Below are 13,450 nucleotides of genomic sequence, written 5' to 3' on the forward strand. Positions count from 1 at the left end.
AATTCCCTTTTAAAGGATACAATGAAAAAAACCTATAAATGCAAGGCAAATACAGCAGGGCTGAGAACTCCTAATCCACAGGTTAGGAATTAGAAGCTATTCCTGACGTGCACAACTGAGCAGACTGCAGTCACTCTCCACTGACGGCACAAGGAATTGCTTTCTCAGAGAAGAGAGATTGCTTGGTAAGTGGCAAGCTTGTCCTTCATTTATTGCAGTGGCAATACTCATTTGTTTTTAAATATCCATTTCTCTAGTTGTGAAATGAAATGGTGCAGAGTATCATGACAGTAAAATTTTTGTTTAAGTGAATATTCTAATGCTAACCTTTAATTTCATGTAGCAAAATAAATTAATGTGGCAGTCATTCTAAATCATTGCTTAGACCAAAAGTTGTGGTACAATTCCAATACAACTTCCATTGAAGAAAGTACAAAATTGCAAAATACAAATAAACTTTCAAGAACTGCCCTCTGGTGGAGATTTTTCTATGGCAAAGCATAGCCAATTTCCCAAAACGTGCCAACCAGAGAAATGAGTGCCCAATTTCACACACTAGCTTTTATAAATCTCCAAAACATTTTATCCTTCACATTTTGAATATTGAAAATTAAACCTGAATAATTTGGGCATATAAATAGCTCTTCAGCTATGTTATATCTCATCCAACTTTCACAGATGGAATGATAGGAGTGATTTTTAACTATCACAGTGACAGATGTGTTGGTAAATGGAACTAAAACTGAATTGTATTTTGATGGACAAATATTGACACAAGCACTTAAATTTTAAAAATCTACCTTGCAGTTAACCCCTATAAAGTCATAATTTAGCAAAAATTATAGTGTAATGAATCTAAGCTTTCTTTGTTTCATTCAAAGAAAGGATCAGTACATTGAGTTACAATTGATTGGCCACCGTTTTTGTCGAAGTCCTATAAGCTAATTTAAAAAAAAGGTTATTTTTCAAACAACCATTTTTTTTTTTTTTTTGGCCAGGCAGAGTGGACAGTGAGAGAGAGAGACAGAGAGAAAGGTCTTCCTTTGCCGTTGGTTCACCCTCCAATGGCCGTGGTGGCTGGTGCGCTGCAGCCAGCGCATCGCGCTGATCCGAAGGCAGGAGCCAGGTGCTTATCCTGGTCTCCCATGGGGTGCAGGGCCCAAGCACTTGGGCCATCCTCCACTGCACTCCCTGGCCACAGCAGAGGGCTGGCCTGGAAGAGGGGCAACCGGGACAGACTCCAGCACCCCGATCGGGACTAGAACCCGGTGTGCTGGCGCTGCAAGGCAGAGGATTAGCCTACTGAGCCGCGGCGCCAGCTCAAGCAACCATCTTTCTTCCCCTTTGCCTGTTCTTTGTAAGTAGGTACCAAAGACTTACTAATATTCCAAAGTAAAAGTTACATAAGCAAATTTGTGATCATAAGCAACCCTCTTGGGAGGAAGACATTTTGATTTGTCCTGCCTCCCAGTAGGGTCAGATGCCTCAGTGTCCTTGAGGAACCAGAGTGGAGTCAATGTGTCCTTGTGCAGACCCAGCTTCCTTCCTGCGAAGAGCCCACACCAGGCATTTGTAATTGAACCAAGCAATGTTGTAGGCCATTGAGACACAGAAGTAGAATTAAACATTCCAGTGAGCCTGAGACACTATGTTTTTAAAATCATTTTCTGGTTAATTAAAGCTTCTATTTTTTGAATTTCAAATATATATAAAAGCAAACATAGCATCCGAAGCTTTATGTCCCTTTCAGTAAGCTTCAACAGTTAACTCATGGACAATCTTACTTGTTCTCTGCTCCCTCAGTTACCTTCTGTATTATTGTGAGCAAATCCAAACAGCATGTAACTTTAACTGTATATATCTCTAAAGACAAGGCTTTCTGTTTTTGTAAAATTTTATTTATACATTTATGAAAGGCAGTCTCCCACATCCAGAAAGAGAAAGAGAGAGCCCTTCCATCCACTGTTTCACACCCCAAATGCTCACAATGGCTCAGTGGGTGGTGTTGCTGAAGTAGAGAGCTGAGAACTCAATCCAGCCATCACTTCCTAGGGTCCACGTTAGCAAGAAGCCTAAGTCAGGAGCTTGGGATAGAATCCAAGCACTCTGGATATGGGACATGGGCATCTTATCCAGTGTCTAAACTGCTAGGCCAAACTCTTGCCCTTCATTCTTTTTTTCTTTAATTTGTTTTTAAACACATCATACCTGTCGCTCCCCCTCTTCGTGGAGGAGCGACACTAAACCCTGCCTAGGCTTCATATCCGAGTCACGGCACCATTATGTCGCTCCCCCTCTTTGTGGGGGAACAACACTAAACCCTGCCTAGGTTTCCTATCCGAGTCACGGCACCATTATGTCGCTCCCCGTCTTCGTGGAGGAACGACACAGGACCCTACGCTGTTCTTTTGTCTGCTCGGCCCTCCCCGGGTTTGCTGCTGGTTCTTCCCGGGTTGGCTACCGTCCCTTCCACCTCCGTGGAATGGCGGTTCCCCCTGCCACTTTCCCCACTTCCGCGGAGGAGCGGCACACCGCCGGCCGGCTCTCTCGGGGGCTGCTCAGGTGTTCCCCTTGGATGTTCCTGGTGCATGTTGTCTCTCTCCTCCTTTATAGTCCTCTTCCACCAATCCCAACTCTGCTACCCACACGCCGAGTACGCTGCTCTCCTCCAATCAGGAGCAGGTCCTGCTGTTTATTGGTTGAACTGGAGGCAGCTGTGTAGAAGCTGTTTCCTCCTCTCCCAGCGCCATATTGTGGGAGAGCAGATGCATAGAATAAGTCTTAATTCCAGTAACTTAGTCTAGTCTGAGTTGCTCCCCACAATACCACCATTAATATAACTGATAAAATTTTCCTTAATATTTGCAAATGTTCATGCAATAAATATCATTGCCTTAGTTTGTCTTGAAAGATGTGTAATCCTTACTTTACACAGGACTAGTAAAATGTGAACATGAGAAGCAATTTAAATAAGAGGAAATTATTGTTCCATCACCTTTAAAAATTAATAATGAAAAACTCTAATTGTTGATTATAAATAAATAGGGAAATGAGAAAACGGTAAAACTATTTTACATGATAAAACATGGAAAATTAGGCTGGCACTTGTCTAATCCTCCATCTGCGGCGCCAGAACCCCGGGTTCTAGTCCCAGTTGGGGCTCCGGATTCTGTCCCGGTTGCTCTTCTTCCTGTCCAGCTCTCTGCTGTGGCCCGGGAGGGCAGTGGAGGATGGCCCAAGTGCTTGGGCCCTGCACCCGCATGGGAGACCAGGAGGAAGCACCTGGCTCCTGGCTTTGGATTGGCGCCAGCCGTAGCAGCCATTTGGGGGTGAACCAACAGAAAGGAAGACCTTTCTCTCTGTCTCTAACTCTGCCTGTCAAAAAATAAAAATAAGAAAAAATAACAGAGAATTAAAGTTGTTTTTTTTTTATTTATTTTTACTTAAAACACATTGTCAAGAGTAGTTAGAGCAACACTTGCCTTTGGTCATCTAACTTGCAATATGAAGACAGCACCTTTTCTATGACTTGGCAAGTTGTTATACTCATTTCTAAGTATTAATTAGTTTCCAAAAATTGTATCCTCTGTGCCATCCATGTTATGAAGCATCTCCAAGGGTTCATTTAATGTAATGAACTTTGCTGATGCCACTTCCTCTGGAACACCCTCATCCCTTTTGTCACAACCACTCTCCTTATTTACATTTTTAAGTTTGCCTTAAGTTCCTCTGAGTGCCTTTGCAAACTCTCTCCAGCAGCGTAAGAGTCGACATACCCACAGTCTGCTTTCTCTTCCATAACTCCATCGCCAATCAATTTGTTTCATTGTCAGTATTATCACTCTGTTTCATTGCTGCATTTTAATATTTGTTAACCAGGTCCCTCTTCCAATTATCTAATTTTTATAAAATGTCATGTGGGGTTAGCCCTGAGAGAAAAGGGGGCAACACAACTGCAACCACATACTCCACACTCTTGTTTGCTGCTAGATGGAGTGACAGACGCTTAGTGACAAATCACCATCAGTCTTTGAAAGCAGGGGCACATTGGCCGCAGATCATGATGCACCTCTGTTGTACGGCAATTTGTGGACTGAAGAGAGTGGCAACATTTAGATTATGCATTTATTTACAGTTAATGTACTATGTTTCCGAGGGACTAACGCTAACTACACCTGAGTAAACCTGAGCCATCATTTCAGAGCTGAGAGCAAGTGCAGTTCTCTGCTTCTCTCCATGTGATGCCTCTGCTTTCCAGCAAGGTGCCAGATGAGCCAGGTAGACTGTAGGCTTCTAAGCTGGTCTCTCCTAGCAGAGCCCTTCAGCCCTGCTCTGCCCTCCCGGGGACCTCAGGTTGCAGACCATCTCTGGAGCCAAACAGAACACTCATAGCAGGATAAAGCTCCTGTCGTCTAACACTACCAAGATTCAGGTTTGTGCCTCTGCCGTTGACTTTTAATACTCATTTGCTAATGTCAAATTGATTCCAGCTCACATAGCCTGAAGTCTACAAAGGGTTTGAATTGACTGACATCAGCAGTTCCTCATCTGTTTGATGGGCTCTTAAAGGTTACTGCAGGACTTCTTTGAGCCTTTAAAATGCAGAAATGCATTTTGACACTGAGAGTAGAATATCATATGTAATGTTTCATAGTTTATTTGGCCACTCACAAAGGGAGAGGCTTATAAAGAACCACGTGGGTGTATGTGGTCATATCCCACTTCTGAGTGATTTCTACTCTGCACTCCATCAGAGAACTCGGGCACCACTGCCTGGTAATCCTGGGGGAGAAATTTGGTTAACTATGCTATTACAAGACTAAGCTGTTGTATTTAGTGCTTGCATGAAATACAGTTTCATCTGTACTTGTTGACTGACTAAAGTGAAGCTTCCCCAAAAGGCAGATTAGCTCTATATTCTACCGGTGCTGGAGAAGGAGCTTATTCTGTGGGGGGAGAAGGATGAAAGGGCCCCGGATGCCTGATCCTGAGGAGTAGGTGCCTGGAGAGTACAGCCAGGATTACAGCAGGTACTATGCCACTAAACACTCCTAACCCCAGTCCCTGGGAGTGCCTCTTCCAAAGAGATACTGACTGATGTGAAAGTATGAGAACAGCAGTGCCCAGAGTATGGCCCCTGAGCCTGCACAGCGGCATCACCTGTGAGCTGTTCTTTCCTCTCCCCTTACCTGCACCACCAAATCAGAATCTCTGGAGGCTTTCTCAAAGAAACTGCTTTTAGCAGATTCTCTAGGTGATTCTCATTTATACTGAAGTTTAAAATGTTGAAGAACTAGACTCTCCTTTTGAAGTTAAAGTGGTAATCACCAGAGCAAATGTTGGGAAACCTGGAGGATAACCCTGGAGATCTTGAACAAACCCCGATGCAAGAATCCATTCTAACCAACTAAAATTCTTGGGAGACTGAGTTACCAATAGCTTGAAACACTCTGCAGGTGACTCCAATCTGCAACCACATGACAACTAGCACCCAGGTGGTAAGACTTTTATGATGGGTGAGAAGAGTTTGATGTTCAGGAAATGGACAGAGGAGACCAGTGGTTTGACCAAGGAGGTTGGCACTTGTGAACCAACGACAAGAAATGTAGGGTGGTGGTGCCCAGCACCTGTAGGTACTTCAGAGGTGTTCATTAAAAATGCGGTGACATCAAATGGGTAATTCTTAACCAAACAAAGTGTTGGAGTACCATCACACAGATCTAGGTGCTAGGACAGAAAGGGAAAATCCTGTTTCCTGGGGCTTACATTTTAGTGGGTATGGACAGAAATGCATGGCTAAATCATGAAATCTATTAGATGGTTAATAAGGGGGGGGGAATGAAGCAAAGGGTTACAGAGATTGTTTGATGGTGTATGTCAGAAAAGTCCTCTTTAGGAAGGGGACACTAAGCGATCTGAAGGAAATGAGGCAGGCAACCCTGTGGGTATCTTGAAAGGTATCTGAGGTGCGAAGGTAAAATCATGCTTGCTCTGTTGGAGGAATAGTTTAGAGTGAAATAGAGTAATGGAGCAAAGGGAGGTCAGATAATATGCTCCTGTCAGAAAAGAAGCTTTTACACCAAATGATAAGAGAAATCATTAATGTGGTTTGAGTGAAAAATAACGTGATTGGAGTTACATTCTGAGAGGATCATTCTGATGCTATATTGAGACCAGAAGCAGGGAATAGTTTCAGTAGTTTTAGCAGGGATGATGGGAGTTGAACTAAGGCAAAAACAATGTGAATCTGAAAAGATTTGGTCAGATTCTGCATCTATATTGACTGTAGAAGTAAAAAATAAAAAGCTGATAATTGAATATAAAGTAGGAAAATAGAAGATGACTCAGGGTGATGCTAGGTTTTTGGTCTGAGAAGTTAAAAGGATGAAATTGTTATCTCCTGAGTTTGGAAAAGAGAAGGAGAAGATGGTGGGGGAGGGGACTGCTTGAGTCTGGTTAAGTTTGAGACATCCTAGGGGAATGAAAAATGAGCAGTTTCGTAGAGAATCTGAAGTTCAGAAGAGAGATCCCGAGATGAGACAAATAGAAAAGCTGTCCAAACCATATTATTAGTTATATTGGCAGCATCACCTGAAACTTGTTAGAAACACATGACCCATCAAACCCTACTCCAGAGCAATAGAATCAATATCAGTATTTTTCTTATGATTTTCAGGTGAACTATAGGCACTTTAAAGGTTGGGGATGGCCTATGGGAAAATGAATAGGGAATGGAGAGCTCAAGAAAAAGTAAACTTGATGCCTTGGAGAAAGAGATGGAAGCAGACTGATATGGAGAAATGGAATTTAGAATCGTCTTCAGATTTGAGTTAAACGTGTGACTTGGAGGGAGCAACTAATTTGTCAAGTGCTGTATGTCAATTATCATGAGGAATGAGAATTGAACACAAACAATAGAATATGGTTAGTTCTATAGGAGCATTTTATTGAAATTGAAAATACTGGGAGGAAAGAAGTTGGAGTGAATGTAGACTTTCGTGAGTTTTATCTAAAGGAGAGAAATGGGTGGACATGGAGTAGGTCAAGTGAAGTTTGTTAAGCTAGAGGAAATAATATTCTGTTGGTAGAGTGGACGGGGTGGGGGCTAATCAACTACAAGGAGTTGGTGGAGCTGGGGAGAGAGTTGAGAAGAGTCTCAGAATAGACACTGAGTAGTGAGAGGGCATAGAGGGGGCATCACCTTTAGTGAGGAGCATGGGCTTCTACCCATAGGAACGAGAGACTGCAGGCTGAAAGATGTGGGAGGATGCAAAAGTGAAAGTTGTTTTTTCTATCAATGCTTTATTTAGGGGGGGGAGAGTTTCCTTTTGGTGAATTCTAGTTTTATTAATAAATTGGGAAGAAAGTCATCAGTTACAAATGAGGATGGGAGCAGAAATGCTGGGGATATAAGAAGGTGGAAGAATGAATTGCACTCTAAGAGGTTTCCCTGAACTTTGAAGTAATGGTGTTCAGAAAAAATGAGAACATGTGGGTGGCTACTAGAAAGGGATTTGGAGCCTTGCATACATGTATTGGGGCAAAGCAGCAACTGGCTCAGAGCTCTGATTGTCATGGGTCCCCTGACTAGGGGATATATATAGTCATAAGGGGATGCGTTTAAGTGATGAGGCTCCACTTGAGTTGGGGTGCTCCTTGTTACTGTTGCTGCCTTAGCTCAAAACCTCAGGTGCTAGGAGTTTGGAGATTTCAAGCTAAATAACCACAGGTGTCCGCCACCACTTCTCAGAGAATGTTCCTTTTGAAGATAGAAAATATTTCTGAGAAATCTATATTTCTAAAAAAATCTAAGAAAACTGCTTGACCTTCTCTTAACTATTTTCTTAAACTTTCCACAAAATTATCCATTCTAGGAATGAGAGGATCTTGTCTTAATCCCTAGCTTTGAGGAAAAATTCAATCTGGAAAAGTGATTATCGGGTTTTTACAAGGCTTTCTTCTTAAAGCCTCTTTATTGAATTTCCTTGATTTTGATTTAACGTTGACACAAATCATAAGTGTGTCTCATTCCCTCTTATAGAGCAGAGCATCTGTCTAAGGAGGTAAAGCTCTATTTAAGGGTGGCAGGTGGGTGGGTCTGTGTATGAGGAGGGGGAGTGAGGTGTTCCCACAAGCTCGTTGGATCCAATCTTTGGAGCTCTTCGTGATATTTCTATTGTGACCTGTGTGATTTTTGGTTGTAACTCATCTGGACTTGTACTCTTTTCATTTCATCTGTGCATTGGGGGACAGCTGGGAAATTCTGGGATTCTAGCCAAATTCTAATTGAGATGCAATTCTCCACCCTGGTAGCCTTGTATTGGGCAACTTTGCGAGTACTTGTTTTCCAAGTTACTAGATTACTCACTTAAGAGTTCAATTACCCAGAAACTATGTACTTTGATGCCCACAATAAGAGGCCAACAAGTGATTTTTGCCAATCAAGGCAGTCATTATCAAGCATAAGAGCTGGCACGTGGGCTGTCTTTAGCTTTGTCGTGAAGCTATAGGGAAGAGGTAAGGTAAGAGGCCAGCTTTCTTAAATGCTGTTGAGTGACCCCATGGGGATGTCCTAGCTCACATGTGGGCAGCTGAATTTGTTGGTCTCTTCAAGGTCACAAGAAGGAGTCCTTCACTCTTCACCTTTAGTGACACGAGGTATATTATTAGGATAGGAGGGGCAGGATGGGAAATTTCCTCATCAGTCTCACAATTCCTCCTGGCCCGGGGATTCAAAGCTTGGATGATACACAATAGACTTTATACCTACAATCAAAGGCAGGCCGATATGTCTTTATGTTCTCTTTTCACTATGGCAGCCTTCAACTGGAAATGATTGCCAACAAGTCACCTCTATGATGTTACCTTCTCTAGCATTGGGAACTTTTCCCCTGAGGCCTTGGAGATCCATGGCTACCTTCCCCTACAAGCCAGATTGAGGGTCTGTCCACATGTACGGTTTTTCCTGTGAGAGGAAACGATCCCATTTCCAGCCAGGCCTTAATCTCTGCTTCATCTAACCATCCTTAGTGTAGCCGATTTGAGTGTTGCCTACAGTCAGCGACACTTAGGCAGGAGAGTTCTTTTGAATCACTGCACTCAGAAGGGATCCTCAGATGAGCAGCAGCTGCTCAGAGCAGCTCCTAGAGCGGGTCAGGAGTCAGAATGCTGTGTGGGGCAAACCTCTAATGTCCTCACACTGATTGTTTTCTTTATTTTAGTTCTATTTTTTTTGTTAACAGGCAATGGTTGTACATTTTTATGGGGTACAATGCAATATTTAGAATGTTACTTCTGACTGTTTTGGTACCAGTTTTCCAACGTGCCTCTATTTTCCCTCTCCCCACCTTTATCAGTCTCTAGTAATCACTATTTTAAGTTCATATATTTTTTAAACTTCCACATATGAGAGAGAAAACATTCCTCTTTGCATGGCTTCCCTCACTGTGCCTAAAATCTCATTCCATCCAATTTGCTGCAAATGTCAGAATTTCATACATTTTGTAGCCGAATAATGTTCCTTTGTATGTAACTACTTCATTTTAAAACCCATTCATCAAGATGTACATCTAGGCTGACTCCATGTTTTGGCTACTGTGAATATTGCTACAATGAACATGTGGGTGAGGTATCTCATATACTCATTCCATTTCCTCCAGGTACATACCCAGAAGTGAGTTAGCTGGGTCACATGGTTGATCTAGTTTTAGCTTTTTGCAGAACTACCATACCGTTCTCCATAGTGGATATACTAATTTGCATTCCACTACTAATGTACACAGGTTCCTGTTTCCTCACACCCTTACCAGTATTTGGCATTTTTTGTCTTTTTGGTAACAGCCATTTCAATGAATGAAATAATACCTCCTGGTGGTTTGGATTCGCATTTTCCTGATGACTAGTGATATTGAACAAAAATTTCAGGTATTTGTTGGTAATGTGTATATTTGAGAAATGTCTATTCAGACCATTTTTCCATTTCTTAACTGGATTATTTAGTTTTAGGGATTTTTTTTTAGTTCCTTATATATTCTGAATATTAACACATTTTGTCAAATGTATAGTTTGGAATGTTTTCTCCTATTCTTTTGCTTATCTCTTCATTTCTTTTGCTGTGCAAAAGCTTCTGAGTACCTTAGCTGTCTGCACTTTTGAGGTATTGTCTAAAAAGAGTTGTTGGCTATGCTGATGTCTTAAAGTGTTTTCCCTATGTTTTGTTCTAGAATTTTATAAGTTTTAGGTCTTATATTTGTGTATTTAATCCATTTTTGAATTGATTTCATGAGGTAAGATGTAGGAGTTAAGCTTAAATCTTTTGCATACCAATATTCCGTTTTCCCAGCACAGTTTATTGAAAAGACTGTCATCCTCCCAGTATGTTCTTGGCATCTTAATGAAAGATCAGTTTGTTGTAGATGTGTGGATCAATTTGGGGGATTTCTATTCTGTTATATTCTATGTGCCTATTTTTATGCCAATGCTGTTTTGGTTATAACACCTCTGTAGTATGTCTTGAAATCTGGTATAGTGATATCTCCAGCTTAGTTGTTAAGATTGTTTTGTCCATTGAGGTCTTTGATACTTCCATATGAATTTTAGGATTGTTATATCTATTTCTGGGAAGAATAGCATTGACATTTTAGGGATTGCTTTGAATCTGTACATCAGTAACATGGGCATTTTAACAATATTTTTCCAATCCATCAACGTGGAAGGTCGTTTCACCATTTGGGTCTTCAGTTTCTTTCATCAGTGTTTTGTAATTTTCATTGTAGAGGTCTTTCACAGCCTTGGTTAAACTTATTCCAAGGTATTTTTTATAGCTATTGTGAATGGGATTGCTTTTACAATTTCTTTCTCAATGAGTTCATCATTAGTACATAAAAAGGCCAGTGATTTTTTTTTAAATCCTGATTTTTTTTTTTTTGTAAACGATTTATTCATTTACTTGTGAGGCAGAGAGAGAGAGAGAAAGAGAGAGGTGTCCATCTGCTGATTCACTCCCCAAATGTTCACAAAGGCAGGAGCTTGATCAATCCAAAGCCAGGAGCCAGGAGCTTCCTCTGGGTCTCCCACATGAGTGCAGATGCCCAAAGCACTTGGGCTATCATCTACTGCTTTCCCAGACCATCAGCAGGGAGCTGGATCAGAAGTGGAGCAGCCAGGACTCAAACCAGCACCCAGGTGGGATGCTGGTGCCACAGGCAGATGCTTAACCAACTATGCCACAGTGTCAGCTCTGCAAGTGATTTAAAAAAAAAGATTTATTTTTTGAAAGGCAGAGATACAGAGAGAGGGAGGTAGGTAGGGAGAGACAGAGGTCTTCTGTCTGCTGGTTTAGCAACCCCCACCCCCAAATAACTGCAACTACAGGGGCTGGGCCAACCTGCAGCTTGGAGTCAGGAGCTTCTTCCAGGTCTCCACATTGAGGCAGGGACTCAAGCACTTGGGCCATTCTCCGCTACTTTTCCAGGCCAGGAGCAGAGAGCTAGATCAGAAGTGGAACAGCTAGGATTCAACCTGGCATCCATATGGAATGCAGGCACTGCAGGTGGCAGATATACTGGCTATGCCACTGTGCCATCCCTACCCCCAGTGATTTTTTTTTTTTTTTTTTTTTTTTTTTGGACAGGCAGAGTAGACAGAGACAAAGGTCTTCCTTCCGTTGGTTCACCACCTAATGGCTGCAGCTGTGGACACACCACGCTGATCCGAAGCCAGGAGCCAGGTGCTTCTCCTGGTCTCCCATACAGGTGCAGGGCCCAAGGACTTGGGCCATCCTCCACTGCACTCCCGGGCCACAGTAGTGAGCTGGACTGGAAGAGGGGCAACCGGGACAGAATCCAGTGCCCTGACTGGGACTAGAACCCAGTGCGCTGGCGCCGCAGGCGGAGGATTAGCCTAGTGAGCCGCAGAACCAGCCAGCATAGTTCTTAACTAGATTGCTTTCTTGTTGTTGAGTCTCTTGAGCTCCTTAGATATCCTGGATATTAATCCTTTATCAGATATATACTTTGCAAATATTTTTCCCATTCTGTAAGTTGCCTCCTTTTTTGAGCGTTTCCTTTGCTGTGCAGAAACTTCTGAGCTCAGAAAAAAACCCGTATGTCTATTTTTGCCTTTAATGCCTGTGCTTCTGGGGTCTTATGAAAGAGGTCTTTGCCAATGTCAATGTCTTGTAATGTTTCTCCTCTGTTTTTCTCTAGTAATTTGATGGTTTCAGGTCTTAGATTTAGATCCCTGATAAATTTTGTGTTGACTTTTGTATAATGTGTAAGGTAAAGTCTCGTTCCATACTTCTTCATGCAGAGATCCAATTTTCCCAGCACCATTTGTTGAAGAGCCTGTCCTTTCTCCAAGGAGTGATTTTTAGCATGCTTGTTAAAGATTGATTGGTTATTGTTCATGAATTAATTTATGGGGACTCCAGCAGTTTGCTCCATCAATTGACATGTTTATTCTTGTGCCAGTACCAGGCTGTTTTGATTATAACTTCCCTGTAATATGTCTTGAAATCAGATATTTTGATTCCTCTTGCTATATTTTTATTTTATAGGATTGCTTTAGCTGTTTGAAATCTCTTGTGATTCCATATGAATTGAAGTGTCATTTTTTTTCCCAGATCTGTGAACATCTTTGGTATTTTTTGGAATTGCATTAAATCTGTAAAATGCTTTGGATAGTATGGACAGTTTGATATTAATTCTTCCAATCTATGAATATGGAGCATTTTTCCCATTTTTTGGTGTATTCTATTTCTCTTTAATGTTTTGTAACTTTCATTGTAGACATTTTTCACAACTTTGATTAAATTTATCCCAAGGTACTTAAATTTTTTGTAGCTATTGAGAATGGTATTGATCTTACTAGTTCTTTCCCAGTCATGGTTTTGTTTGTGTTATGAAGGCTATTGATTATTGTGTGTTGATTTTATATCCTGCAACTTTGACAAACTCTTTAAGAGTTCCAATAATCTCTTAGTGGTGTCTTTTGATTCTCCTATGTACAGGACTAAGTCCTCTGCAAACAGGGATAATTTGACTTCTTTCCCCATTTGTATCTTTTTCTTGTCTAGTAGCTCTGGTCAGTTGGGCCAGTGGTGCATTGGTTTTTGTTTATTTTTTTAAATAAACAGCTCTTCATTTTTTTTTGTTTCAATGTTTATTTCTCTTCTGATTTTTAGTAAGTATTGCTTTCTTAATAATCTGAGGTTTGGTTGCTTTTTTAAAGATTTATTTCGAAAGTCAGAGTTACACAGAGAGGCAAGGCAGAGAGAGAGAGAGAGGTCTTCCATCTGATGGTTCACTCTGCAGTTGGTTGCAATGGCTGGAGCTGCGCCAATCCGGAGCCAGGAGCTTCTTCTGGGTCTCCCACATGGGTGCAGGGGACCAAGGACTTGGGCTGTCTTCTATCACTTTCTCAGGCCATAGCAGAGAGCTGAATTGGAAGT

At 41.7% G+C, this 13,450-nt stretch overlaps 1 long non-coding RNA gene across 9 annotated transcripts in view; it reads left to right on the forward strand.

The window, feature by feature from the left end:
• Positions 1-13,450, forward strand: part of LOC149127561 (uncharacterized) — an 83,209-nt gene continuing 69,759 nt past the window's right edge. For 3 of the 9 annotated variants that reach the window (XR_016231732.1, XR_016231728.1, XR_016231729.1), the window contains exon 1: positions 3-185. This is a non-coding gene — a long non-coding RNA (uncharacterized LOC149127561). Of the gene's footprint in view, positions 186-13,450 lie in introns of all 9 variants that reach the window. The other 6 variants (XR_016231730.1, XR_016231733.1, XR_016231727.1 and 3 more) reach the window with 4 other exon arrangements.

Source organism: Oryctolagus cuniculus, chromosome 3, assembly GCF_051225735.1.
Source record: "Oryctolagus cuniculus isolate XC-2025 breed Fujian yellow rabbit chromosome 3, ASM5122573v1, whole genome shotgun sequence".
Lineage (NCBI taxonomy): Eukaryota > Metazoa > Chordata > Mammalia > Lagomorpha > Leporidae > Oryctolagus > Oryctolagus cuniculus.